Below are 13,891 nucleotides of genomic sequence, written 5' to 3' on the forward strand. Positions count from 1 at the left end.
GAAGGGATCAGGTATAAGGCATCATCAGAACAAAAAATCTTACCCTAGTAAATGATGGGGGGAGTGCGGAGTGGAGATCCAAAGCCTATTAGTAGGCCACTGGAAATCTTTCCACATTAAGAATGCAAATATACTTTAATGAAACATGTGCATATATGCAATACATCGTAAAATGATTTTCCAAAAAAGGTATTCTCTGCATCATTGTCTGAATAGGGGCTGATGGGTTTGGACCACTTGCCTCGCAGTTAGTGTCCCAATGCTTAATGCACAGTGCCACCAGGGTCACTTAAAAGTCTAACATTCAACGAATCAGGTTCAGAACAGTATAATGTGCCCATGTTTTATTTTAAAGCACTTGGGAGATGGAGTCACATACATGTTGCAGAGAAACAGAATTTCCCTGAAAGAATCCACAAGAAGTTGAATAGGAGGAAGCTGAGTGACTGGGGGTCTGGGGGGGCGGGGGCACCCGAGCTGATTTTTTTTTAACTGAATATATGTTTGCAGTGTGTGAAGAGGTGATTCCATTATCCGTGGATTATTTACGTTTTGACAAGAAAATCTGGCTACCTAGTGATTTTTGACAAAGATAAAATCCCTTCGTGTAGAAGGCTTTTGTGTGTGGTCTGGGCCTTTCTGATTCATATGCTATAGGACCGAGTAGAACTACCCCCATGACGTTTCCTAGGCTGTCGTCCTTACAGAAACAGACAATCCCACTGGAAGGAACTCTGGCTGCGAACCACTGGCCTTTCCGTGAGCAGCTGAGTGCTGCACCGCTGCAGCACCAGGAACCCTTAGTGTGCAACCTTTGCCTTGCCTCTCCTGCTTGCTATCTCTTGCCATCCCACCAGCCACTCGGGGTTCCTTGTTCTCCCCATCTCTCAGCCTCTGTTTAGGTCTCTCCCCTCCTCCCCTCCTCTTCGGAGTCCCTGGCCTTGCCCGCCTTATCATCAGGTCCGTTCCAACTCTTAGGGGCCCTACAGGACGGACTAGAACTATCCCTGTGGTTTCCCAAGACTGTCACGCTACAGGATTAGAAAGCCTCATCATACTCCTTCAAATCTGCTGGTGGATTTGAACTGCTGACCTTGCAGTTAGCAGCTCAACGTAGAACCCACTGTATTAGTCTAGGTACTTTGGAGAAACAAATCCACAGCAACTCACGTATAAGAGAGAGTTTTATGCAAAGAAAATGTGCATCATGAAAACATCCCAACCCAATGCTGCCCAAGCCCACAAGTCCAACATTAACCCATACCCAACACCAGTCCACAAAGTCCTTCACCTCACAAAACAGAGGCAATAATGCCGACTGCAGGAGGAAAGCTGAGTCAGTGAACGTGTAAGCATCTCAGCACTGGCAGGGGTCTCCACATGGCTGCTCCAGCACCCAGGGCTGCATCGGGATAGATCCATGCGGCTTCTCCTTGGGGATGTCTTGTAGGAAATCCATCTTGCAAGCTGAAGCAGGGAACTGCTAAGGCAGCTGCACCCGATGCAACCATCACAAAACAAGAGACCTGAGAACTAGAAAGGCGAGGCTTCACCACCCATTTATCCCTCTGCCTTTCAACCAGTACCACATGTGATTATCGGCCAGGCTGGCACAATTAACTAACTCACCCACTAAGCCAGCAGAAGAAACTAATCATATCTGTTATCTCTGCCATTTTTTTTATAACTTCCTTTTTGGGCCCTTTATCCCAGTTTGCAGTTGGCTGGAAAAAAGCGTTGTTCTTTCCTGCAAGAGTGTGCTGTCTTACACGTAGAAAGAATTCAAAACATGCCTGTGCTTACAATTCTACATGTGTCCACAGTCACTTCTGGGAGTGCCTGGGAAGGCATCCAGGGGAGGTCTCATCCTTCTCCCAAAGATAAGAGGCAGGATCTGAAACCTGCCCTTCCAGGTTGAGGCTGGACCAGGTGGGGGCTAGGTGAGGGGAGTAAAACCTCTCACCTGGGTCCTTCTGCAGGAGTGGAATTCCTAGCTTTCTCTGGTTCATTCCCAAGGTCCCCCTGGCCCCCCACTAACTCCATGCTGCTGCTCCCTGATCAGGGCTAAGCCTGGCTCCGTGCATTCAGGCTGGCTGCATGGTGTTTTTCAGCCCATCGCCCCGGACCCCAGTCTAGAGTTTAAACTCAGTTGTCACAATTATTTGAAGCCTATTTAAGTTTATTTATGTTCCAAAGCAGGCCCACTAGAGAAAGACCATCATAGTCGTAAATATCGGGGCTGCTGCTCTCCCAGACACAGCTGGGGCCTCCAGGCCCCTCCCGTCTTGGCCCCGCAGGCCCTGTCTAAGAGCGAGCTGATCCAGCGCAGTACCCACTGCCTGTCTGACCACTTCTGCTGGCCTAGTGAGGAGGCTGTGTTTGAGCAAGACTCAGACACAGTGAGAGCAACGGTCTCTTCTGGTTGAAGAGCCCACGACGGGTCTATCTAAGCTGTCTCTGCAGACAATCCTAGGTACCAACGAGGAGATTTGAAACTCCTTGCTAGCCCATTTAGAAGACTCTCCAGGAGCTCTCGGAGGCTGGCTGTGTGTCACTGAAGATGTGCGTTCTTGGCTGGGGGAGAGTGTCCTCGCTTCCCTCCCCCAGGTTGGAGGAGATGACTTAGTGCTTAGAGCCAAAGTGTATTCCATTGCACACTGCTCTCAGAAGGTTTGCCATGGATTTTAAATTATATTTTAAAAAATCACTGTCTTCATGTCAATCCCAACTCACAGCAGCCCTATAGAACAGGGGAAAACTGTCCCTGTGGGTTTCTGAGACCGTAAGTCTTGATGGGAGTAGCCAGCCTTGTCTTTCTCCTGAGAAGAAGCTGGAGGTTTTGATGTGCCCACCGTTCAGTGAGCAGCCCAACGTGTACCAGCAGACTCGTGCAAACACCCGGGGGTAGGATTGCTATATGCAGTGCATTCCGGCATCGGCTGCCTCTAGACATTGGAGCCCCCGGGGCATGCCAGCAGGCTTAGCATGGTCTAGAAGGGGAACACTTCTCTACTTCTCTACCTTCCTCTGCCTCCCTTCTAGCTGTTAGGTCCTGAAATGGAGTGACCACACACCTGCCCCGGTACAGGCCTGCGTCTCTCTGCTGGCTCTTCCCTCCTCTGTCCCAGCCAAGGCGGCTGGAGGAAGGAAGATTACTGGCTTCAACTGCGGTCAAGGTAGCTTCGTCCTCAATGCGCACACACTGGCTGATGCCATTTTTGCATATTTTCAGAGGCCTGGTGGTGTTGTGGGTTACAATCCAGTTGCTAAATCCCGAGGTCAAATCCATCAGGTACTCCTCAAAAGAAAGATGCTTTTCTGCATGAATCACAGCCTCAAAAATACACAAGGCCAATTCTACTCTGTCCCATAGGTCACTGGGCTACAAATCACCTGGATAGCAGTGAATTTGTTGCGTGGGGGCTGGGAAGGGGGTTTGTTTTACACAGTGAGCTTGACAATGTTTTTCCCTCCTCCAAGAAGCTTTTCCTGGCCAGTCAGAGCATGTTCTGTTCGTTCCGCGCGGTGATTACCAAAGTATGGTCCCCACACCCGCAGTGATCTTAGAAACACCTAAGACCTTGTTAGAAATGCAAGTCTTCAGCCTGAATTAGAATCTCTGAGCCTGGGGCGCAGCGATGGAGGTTTTCCCAAGCACACGGTCAGGTGTGCACGCCTTTGGCCTGGGTCTTTGGAAATCCCTTCCTCTGAGCGGGTTCCAGTCCAGCTCGTTCATTCTCTAGTGATGCTTTTATTAAAACAAAAAAACAGTTGTCATCGCGTGAATTCCGCCTCATGGCGACCCACACGTGTGTGTCAGAGTAGAGCCAGGCTTGATCAGGCTTCCAGTGGCTTCCTTTTCCTGAAAGAGATTGGCGAGGTCTCTTTCCCAGCCGTGTTCCTGCGTGGGTCCAACCTCTAACTTCTCCGTTAGCAGCCGAGTGTTTTCGCCATTGGCACATTGCTGGACGAATGTCTTTTTATTTCATACCACACCTAATTCCCCAAAGTTAGCCAACACAAGGACCCAGAGGCTGCCTCGGTCGTTCTTCAATAACCTGAACGCCACCAGGATTTGATGAGGCCTGATTTGACTGCCCGTCCTAAAATGTCAACTCTCTCTCTCTCTTTCTCCTCTCTCTCTCTCTCTCCTCTCTCTCCACTCCATACCCCCTCTCCTCCAACCCGAGTTTCTTTTGTTCCTTAGCACTTTCCACCTGTGCACCAGAAAGGCTCCTGCCTCAGTACTTATTGGTTCAGTAAGGGGACAGGGGTCCCTGGCAGCACAAGGCTTAAGCTGGTTGTCAAGAGGTGGGCAGTTTGAACTCACCTAGCATTCGAATGAAATGTGCAAAGATCGAGAGTCAGAAAAACCAAAGGGAAGAATACGCTCGGCATATTTGAAATGGAAAGAAATTAAGAAAACTTCAAGCCTGGAGTGGCAACGTTGAAAATTTCACGGGCAAAATACTGGCTGATACAGGAAGCATTAGATGAAGATGGGAAGAATGCACAGAGCCGCTGTACTAGAAAGAGCCTGTCAACGTTCAGCTATTTAAGGAGATAGCATATGACACGAACCAATGGTGCTAGAGAGGGCAGTGAAACCTTTGCTGGAAGCGTTAGCCAAAAACAAGGCTCCCGGAATTGATGAAAACCAATTGAACTATTGCAAAAAAGAGATGAAAGTACTGGAAGCGCTTACTCAGCAGTGCCAGGAAATTTGGAAGACAGACAGCTACTTGGCTAATTATCTGGAAACGATCTATATATCCGCATATAGATCGTTCGCCCATTCCAAAGAAAAGTAACCCAAAGAATGCTCAAACTATAGAATAATATCATTGGTTACACATGCAAGAAATTTTTGCTGAAGATCATCCAACAACGGCTGCAGCACTACATGAACCGGGAGCTGCCAGAGGTCCAGGCTAGGTTCAGAAGAGGACTTTGAACAAGGGCTATCATTGCTGATGCCAGATGGATCTTGGCTTAAAGAAGAGAATACCAGGAAGATGTTTACTTGTGCTTTATTGACTATGCCAAGGCATTCAACTGTGTGCATCATAACAAACTCCGGATAGCCTTGAGAAGAATCCGGAACCCTTCATTGTGTGCACGCACAGCACGTGCCTAGAGCAAGAGGCACGTGTGGGAACAGAATAAGGGAATACTGCATGATTTAAAATCGGGAAAGGTAGGTGCCAGGGTGGGATCCTCTCACCATACTCATTCAATCTGTATGTTCCACCAAGCATCAGAGAAGCTGGCTTATAGGAAGAAGAATGTGGCATCAGGATTGGAGGAAGGCTGATTTACAACCCGAGATATGCAAATGACACACCCTTGCTGGCTGAAAGCGGAGACTTAAGGCACTTGCTGATAACGATCAAGGATTGCAGCCTGCAGTATGGGTTACAATTTAATGTAAAGAAGACCAAAATCTTCACAGCTGGATCAATAGGTAGCATCATGATAAATAGAGAAAAGATCGAAGTTGCCGATAATTTTGTCTTGCTTGGATCCATCATCAGTGCTCACGGAAGCAACGGTCAAAAGCTCAAAAGACGTTTTGTATTAGGTAAACCGGCTACACAAGACCTCATTTAGAGTCTTGAAAGGCAAGGATGTGGTTTTGAGGACTAAGGTGCCCCTGACCCAAGCCATCGTATCTTCCGTCTCCTCGGATGCATGTGACAGTTGGACATTGACTAAGGAAGACCGAAGAGGAACTGATGCATTTGAATGACGGTGCTGGAGAAGAATGCTGAAAATACCATGGGCTGCTAAATGGACAAACTGTAGTATTAAAAAATGGCGAGGAGGGAGGGTGAGGGGACCAGCCCCCATCCGCTGCTACTTCTATTGCTACTACTCGGATTCAGTAATACTACTTCTGGGTTCAGTAATGCACAATTGTACGGTTGAGCTATATAAGCATTATATTAAAGTCATCGAGAGCATGAGAGATAATACAATAATACAGTCAGGCATGTTACATAGTACCATTGCTCACCTCAGCCCAGCTTGGTGGTCCACGTGGAGAGAGGGGGAAGGGAAGGAGGGGAAGGGAACAGGGAGAGGGGAGTGACCAGGGAGTGAGCAGCAAGGAGCTCAGAGTCAGAGTGAGATCTAGCTTGCTGGCTCACACCTATATACCTTTTGGGGGCCAGCCAGCCCACTAATTACAGGTAGAGACATACATCACAGGAAGGGGCTGCACTATAGGTTACACAGCAATGAGAGGGTGGTCTAGGAGGTGGTCTTTGGGTCTCCATAGGAACCATTATCAGTAGGGTGTAAACTCCGCCTACAGGAGCCTGTCCATTGTCCCCAGAGGCAGGGAGCAGGCCCACCCCTGTGGAGGGATGAGACAGCAGTCTGGCAACTGATTGCCTTCAGGGGGGGGAATGCCTGAGCATCTGACCTCCCCCCACAACAAACAAATCTGTCTTGGAAGAAGTACAGCCAGAGTGCTCCTTACAGACAAGGATGGCAAGACCGGACACAGGGGCTGCAACAATGGGTTGGAGCATAAGAACAATCGCGGAGACGACAGAGGACCAGCCAGTGTTTGCTTCTATTGTCCATAGGGACGCAACGAGTCAGAATCAAGCGGATGGCACCTAACCACGGCCACAGCCGCCCTCCCAAAGAAACACCAGCTGATCTGCTTTCCTGAAGATCAACAACCCAGACAAACCACCCTGTCGAGCATGTCTGTTCTGTCACGTGGGGTTGTAATGTGTCAAAAACTCACTCAACAGCACCCAACCGTCGCAGGGGGCAGGGGAAGCCATTGCTGTGACTAAACACGTAGCCTAACTGAACTTCCTGGCTCAGACCCAGTTACAAAGATTGCTTTATCTGCTAACAGGAACTCGGCACCTCCTCCCTCCCAGTAAGGTCAGGATGGGGAGGACGTTCCTCCTTTGTCCTGAGGGCAGCTCTGGGCCCTCACCACCTTCCACCTCTGCCCATTCCATCCTAGAGAAGTTCACATGCTTCTCTCCCCGGGAGAAACGGGCAGGTTCCCGCTGGCAGAGCTCACCTCCTGGCGGGAGGTAGAACCAGGCACACATTCCGGAAGAATTCTGCCCGTTTAGTCAGCTTTGCAGGTGAAGTTTGGCCGGGCGTGAGGGGAGGAGGGGAGAGAGCATTAGACCATGCAGTTAATTCTCAAACTGGCTGGAGGGGCAGCCCCCACCTCAGGAGGATTTGTGCCACACTGATAAATGTATAAAGTATTTGGCCTTTAATCAATCCTAATATTTTCAATCCACAGAGCCTTCTTAGAGGCCTGCAGCCCTGCCCCTGCACCCGCATTCATCACAATTACTGCTCCAACTGTCGGAGGCCGTGCATGAAACGGCCCATGCTGACATCCAATATTTTATCACTAATACAGAGAAACATCCCAAGTATTTTCACAGTTCTGAAACTTTCCAGCCCCCAAACCCAGGAAAAGGGGGGCAGGGTGGTGGGGCAGGGTGGGGAGGCTGGTGATTTATGCTCACTGCGAGGCACTGTTAATTGGCCTGCTCTGCTGGCTGCGGCCATGGCACCCTGGCTTTTTTCCCCCCCCAGCTTCTGGGCTCTGACCCAGGGTTTGCAGGGGGCTGGAGCAGCATGGTGCCCTGCCAGGGCCCAGGGAGGGGCTGGTAGCTCACATAGTAGGTCCTCCCTCGGCATCTGGTAGTTGGTGTCAGCCCCATAAACAGTGAGGTTTTAAAGTCAAGATTTGGCAAGTTGTGGCACTCACTGGTGGCATTGTCAACAGACCCCATGTTTACAGGACTCTGGTTCCAGTTGTTGCCACAACTATGACTGACCCTGTCTCCGGTCTGGCCTTCCTGACACCCCTCAGCCCCAGGCAGGATCTACTGCTCAGGCCCCAGGCCCTATTCCACCCGAATCCCCGCCTCCTGGCTGCTGGCAGAGGAAGCTCGGTTTCCCCCGCCGCATTCGGATGACCCACAGACTGCATCCACATGGCATCCACACTTCAGGACGTAACAGTAACAACCAGACCAGCAGCTGGTTTGTCTTTGTGACAGCAGGTGCCGGGCAGAGTTCTGAGTCCCTGGTTTGCGGGCGTGACCCCAGAGGGGGCTGGAGAGAGTCTTACACAGTTGTCCTTATCAAGGAGTTTGTCTTGGGCTTGCCAGACTCAGGGGGTGAGTTAAGGAAGGTCAAACCCAAACCAAACTCACTGCCACCGAGTTGATGCTGACTCCTAGTGACCCTATCGGACAGGGTAGAATTGACCCTGTGAGCTTCCAAGACTGGAACTCTTTATGGGAGTAGAAAGCCCATCTTGCTCCCTCGGAGAAGCTGATGGTTTCTACCTCCTGACCTGGTAGTTAGCAGTGCAACACGTAATCCAAAAAAAATAAAAGAAATGGCCGGTGGAACTGGCAACAGAGGATGTCTTCTCTGTAGACAGAGTGGGGGACTTGACCATTGTGGGGGGTGGGGGGCTGGAGAATCCTAGGGCAAATGGGTGGAGGAAAGAGTTGATGCCAACCCCCAAAGCCCTCCTCGATTTCATTATGATAAAGGGTTTCCCAACCTCTGCATCCCACAAGGATGCTTTCCAGGGAAGGAGACTGTCCCGATGAACAAACTCCCTGACCTCTGGGAGGAGGTCCGCTCTGGGACAGAGGATGCCCTGGGGCTTATGGCGGTGGGCTGGGAGGGTGAGATGTCACAAAATTTATGACTCCTACCCCTCCAGCTTCTAACAGGAGGCAAAGGGTACATATATCCCAACAGACTCACAAGATGATGCAAGTGAGTGGTTTTGTGAGAGGGGTCATGAAGGAAGGGCCAGGAGACAGAAAGCCCTGATGGTCAGTGGTGGCAGGGGCCCCCCCGGGAGCCTGGGTAACAGGAGCCACCTTCCCTTCCCATCCATCCTTCCATCCTCTTCCCCTGGCCATGTCCTATGCTCACATGCTCCCCCAGTCCTGTCTCCTCATTCCCAGCCAGTCTCCACCCCCACCCCGGCCTGACTCAGCCTTCCTCTCCACCCCACCAAGCCCCTGGGTATAAAGATCCTCTCCCCAACTCCCCCAGCCCTGCGGGTTACACGCAAGCACGGCCCCAACATTCTCTCCCCACAAGTCCCCCAGGCCTGTGTGGAACACTGAACAGACCCCTCCATCACGCCACCACGCCCCACTCCTGTCCTCCACGCTCCCAGCCTGTGTGCAATGCTGAACACGCAGCCCCCGCCTGCAGCCAGGCACCACCCACCCACCAGCCCCGTGTGCAACACAGAGCGCACACCCTCCTCTCCTTCCTCTCTCCCCCAAGCTCGGAGGGCACCCTCGCCACCTCCTCTCCCTTGCCTCTTGGCTGCAACTTTCACACCCAATCTGCCCAATCCCTTGAAGAGGCTCTCCGCCAGCACCCCGTAACCCCACTCTGTTACATCGAACAAGGTCCTCGGGGCAGCCTTCTCTGGCCACAGCTTCCACCTCCACCGACTCCCCCAGCATCTCCAGAGACTCTCTGGGTCCTTCGGTGATGATCTTTGCCCCCAGCCCAGCCCAGAAAAGCAAGCATTGTGGTTGTTGTGCGTGGGAAAGGGGTCTGGGAATGGCGACAGGGGGAGGGTGGCTGCTCCAGGCTCCTCCATCCATCCTCGAGTTACAGAATTTTATGCCAAAGGCAAATATTTTCCTTTGACCTCAAGGTTCCTATCTGTGAAACTGAGCTGCAGCTCCGTATCAAGGGACCTGGCACCCACAAGGAAGGGTCTGATTTCCACAGAGAGCTGAGAGTTCCAGGACTGGGCTAGGTTTAGGACCAGGTTGAAGGAAGCCAGAGATTCTACTTGTGGGAGGGGGGCCTCTTTTTGGTCCTGTTGTTCTTGCTTTTTTTTTCTTTTAGGAAACAGGAAGTGCCCGGCAGCATCTCACGGTTCCAGGGTTTCCAAGGGAATAACCTCCCCCTGATGACCACAGCAAGCCCTGGCTGTTAAGTGGACGGGCTGCCCTGCCATTTACAGGGGAGGGTGGAGGGGTCAGACACAAAGAGAACCAAAGTACAGGGGACCCAGTCCCCCCTCCCCCAAGTAGCCTTGCTTTTTAGCTCCGTGGGTTAGAAGTTTACAGGAATTCGGGGTCCATGGTTTCCTACGGTCGCTTTTACAGATCTTGTTAATTTATTACCCTGGGTTACACTTTTAATGGAAATCATGAAGAAATGGCAAAGGAAACATGAGCTAATTTTTTTCCAGTGACACATTTCACTGCTATTTAAATACCCGTTTTGCCAAACCAAACACAGCGCTTACAGCCAGCGGTGACACATGAAGGGGGTCACTGTGGCTGATGCTGCCCACGGCATCCAGAACAGGCCAGACTTTCTCTCAGTTCCCTCCAGGGCCTGCCGCCAAGGGCGGTGATGGGAGGGGGTGTGTGTTGGCGGGAGATGGAGCCTGGGGCACAGCTGGAGGCCTGGGGGGCTGCAGCTGGCCAACACCCACCAGGCAGGGCTGCTTCTTTTTCTCCTGTGTCCACTACACACACAGAGACAACCTCTGCCTAGCCACTAGCAAAGGCAGCCTGCCTCTCCCTGCCGGATGACTTGCTGGGGCTCTGAGCTACCGGGAACATTATCAGGTTGTGTAAAACCAGATCGCCTTGGGGGAAACCCCGGCCAGCTTTGTCCCAGCACTGCGGTGGCAGTGGCATGTCCACGGCCTGGCTTGCACAGGGCGCCTTTGTTGGGCCAACCCAGATTTCTGCTCAGCAATGTTGGCCTCTGACGCTCCTTGCATTTATTAACTAATCAAGCATTTATTAACTCATCAAGAAGCCAATTGAGAGATGTGGCATTTGGGGAGAGACCAGCGAGGGCATGGAATGTTGGCTCCAGAGGAACGGGCCCACAGCCCCGGCCACAAGAGCAGGGACGCAGTGAAGGAGGGCGCTGTGCTTTGCAGAAGTCGTGTCAGAACCCCCACCCCTGGCTGTGGTCCTTTCCGACGCCTGCCAGCCCCATGGGGGTCCGAGCAGAGCTGTGCCTCCCAGGGGCTCAGCCACCGCCTTTTCCAGAAGTGGGTCACCAGGCCTTTCTTCCAAGACATCTCTTGGAAGATTCGAAGGGCTTGCTTGGGGCTTCATGGCTCCGGATTAAAAAGGCAGCGAGATTGATGGCAGCAAAGACTTCTTGGGTAAGGTAACCAGACGTCCCGCTTTTGGCGGGACAGTCCAGATTTTTAACGATTTTTCCCGTGTCCCACGGCGTTTTAAAAAAATCCCAATTTTTGGAAAGAAGGCACGACAAGCTAGGGTAGAGAGTTTTCAGCTGCCATGTGGCTATTTTGCCAGGATATGAGTTTTATCAATGGTGTCCCATTTTACCAATGTTCAAATCTGGTCACCTTATTCTTGGGCTGACATCAGCCCCTGCAGGCCTTTCTCTGGGAGGGGTTCCTGAAAAGGGGGGGGGGGAGGGACAGCCCAGTGGCACCAACACCCTCACGCCACGCGCTTCCCTGATGAGCTAAGAGAAGAAGAAGGAATGGTCTAAGAAGGGGGCTCACGATGGGGAGAAACCACGGTCGTAGAGAGAGGGGCAAGAGCCGGGAGAAGCAAGAGTCCCTTCTGCAGGATCTTGAGCAGGTCCAGCTGTCTCCTGTGGCATGTGCGATGGGGTGCACGGTGGTCCCAGAGTCCCTCGTGAGTGTCGAGGTGGGCAGGGTGGAGGGGCTGTGACAGGACTTGGGCACCGGGCCTGCTGGCCCACCAGGGCAAACCACTCTCCCGATGCTTTCCAGAGAGAAACCCTACTTTCGTGGGGCGCGCAAGAGATGCGAACTGTTGTCTTGCTTTTGCCAAGAAGTATATTAAATTCACTGACCACATTTTTCCAAACCCAAGTGCAGAGGACGTTAGGAGCAACACACCCTGGCCAGGGCCTGGTGCGCTGGGCACCTCACACGTTTCATTCTGCGTTATTAATATTTAAACCGAAGCAGCTGTTTTCGGCAGACACACAGACCAGAGTCTGCCCAAGGCTCCTGTGGAGGCTCCCCCTGGGGCCAGTGGCACTAGCTAAGAAGCCAGTTGTTTGTCCTCAGGCCTTTGGCCTCCTGAGGCGAATCTCCCCCAAGCAGCGTTCCATTGATCAGGGATAGAGTCTCAGAGACATTTCTGGACAAAGGAGCGTGGTGGTTTGTTGCAACAGCAAATTGTATTGATTTTGTTGAAATCTAGTAGGACCCCGCCCCCCCTCAGCAGGCAGCCTTGGGAGAGAGTATCTCTTTGAAGCACCCCCTTCTCCCTGAGTCCCATGCCCTCTGTCCCAGGGTTAGGCACCCTCGGGCTGCCAAGTTCAACCTCCAACCCTTTCCTTGGCAAAATCAGAACAACTTCTATACCGGACGTCATCGGTCCGTGGAGCTTGGGCTCTTCCTCTGGGCATTTGCAAGTTAAAGTGACATCTCTAAGCGCAGCAGGGAAGACCTATGCACGAATGGAATCGCTGCAGCCCAGGGTCCCCAGGTGGTGCCATAGCTTAGGGCATTCAGCAGCTAACTGAGGTCTGAGGCCGCCCAGGAGCCCTGGTGCCCCCGTGGTGCTGTGGGTAACACGTTAGGCTGCTAACCACAATGTCAGCTGTTTGAAACCACCAGCCACTCCGAGGGAGAAAGATGAGGCTTCCTGCTACCCCAAAGAGTTACAGTCTCAGAACCCACAGGGGCAGTTCTACCCTGTCCTACCGGGATGCTATGAGGCCGCAGCGAGTTTGGTTTGAGAGGGGCCTTGGTGGTGGCAGGAGTGAGGCATTAGGCTGCTAGCTGCAAGGGCAGGGGTTCAAACCCACTCCTCAGGAACAAGATACGTCTGTCTGCTCCTGTCAAGCTTGACAGTCTGGGAGACCCTCTGTAGTCAACACTGACTCCATGGTAGGGGATTTGGAGGCGCCTCCAGCGAAAGGCCTGGCGATCCATTTCTGAAACTCAGCCACTGAAAACAGTTCCACTCTGACACCTACCAGCTTCCAGGAGGTGAGGTCAAGTCCACGTGGTGCGGTTGGGGGAACACGAGGTCACTCGCAGGCAGCGGCACCTTCTGCCGGGTCCCAGGGTCCGGTGCTCCAGCGGCCCAGGCTGCTCTCTGTTTCCCAGACTCACCGACCAAGCACTCCCCTTCCATAGATCATCTGTGATACTGCTTGTCGGAAGTCTCAGGAAAATGTCACCTCTTCTCTCCCTGGGAGAGCCGATTCCTTACTCCTCTCTCCTCACGGAGCACTTTCTGTGCCCCCTCACTTGGGGCCTGGATCTTGTTATGCTGCACAATCTTCTTCCTACACGTATTTTTAAAAAACGAATGCTTATGGAACGTGGGTAAGATATGACAAAATAATAATAATTTATAAGTCATCAAGAGTTCACAAGGGAGGGGGGAGCGAGGAGGAGGGAGGGGGAAAATGAGGAGCTGATACCAAGGGCTCAAGCAGAAAGCAAATGTTTTGAGAATGATGATGGCAACATATGTACAAATGTGCTTGACACAATGGATGGGTGGACGGATTGTGATAAGAGTTGTACGAGCTCCCAATAAAATGATTTTTTAAAAACAAATACTTATGGAGCGCTCGAACTGGCAAACGGTCACATAATTCTCACAACAACCTCTAGAGTGGCTTCTGTAATGGCCCCCAGTTTACAGGTGAAAAAATCAGAACAACCCTGAGGCTTGAGGAAGGTTCCAGAAGAAGGCGCTACGCCTTCCAGGGTCTACTTCACACCGTCTTGTGCTAAATTGCCTCCGGTGACATAAGCATGAAATGAAGTTCCACCTGCAGAAGGATCTTCCCTGCTGAGAGTCTGCCATTTTCCTTGGCCTCCAGCACCCCCACCCCTCCCCCA

General features: G+C 51.9%; 1 long non-coding RNA gene across 1 annotated transcript in view; it reads left to right on the forward strand.

The window, feature by feature from the left end:
• Positions 1–10,902: 10,902 nt before the first annotated feature.
• The window catches only part of LOC123521194, a 28,861-nt gene continuing 25,872 nt past the window's right edge, over positions 10,903–13,891 (forward strand). The window contains exon 1 of the long non-coding RNA XR_006679666.1: positions 10,903–11,185. This is a non-coding gene — a long non-coding RNA (uncharacterized LOC123521194). The remainder of the gene's footprint in view (positions 11,186–13,891) is intronic.

The sequence above is a fragment of the Echinops telfairi genome, unplaced genomic scaffold, assembly GCF_000313985.2.
Source record: "Echinops telfairi isolate 266 unplaced genomic scaffold, ASM31398v2 ScPeMD7_7475;HRSCAF=8513, whole genome shotgun sequence".
NCBI lineage: Eukaryota > Metazoa > Chordata > Mammalia > Afrosoricida > Tenrecidae > Echinops > Echinops telfairi.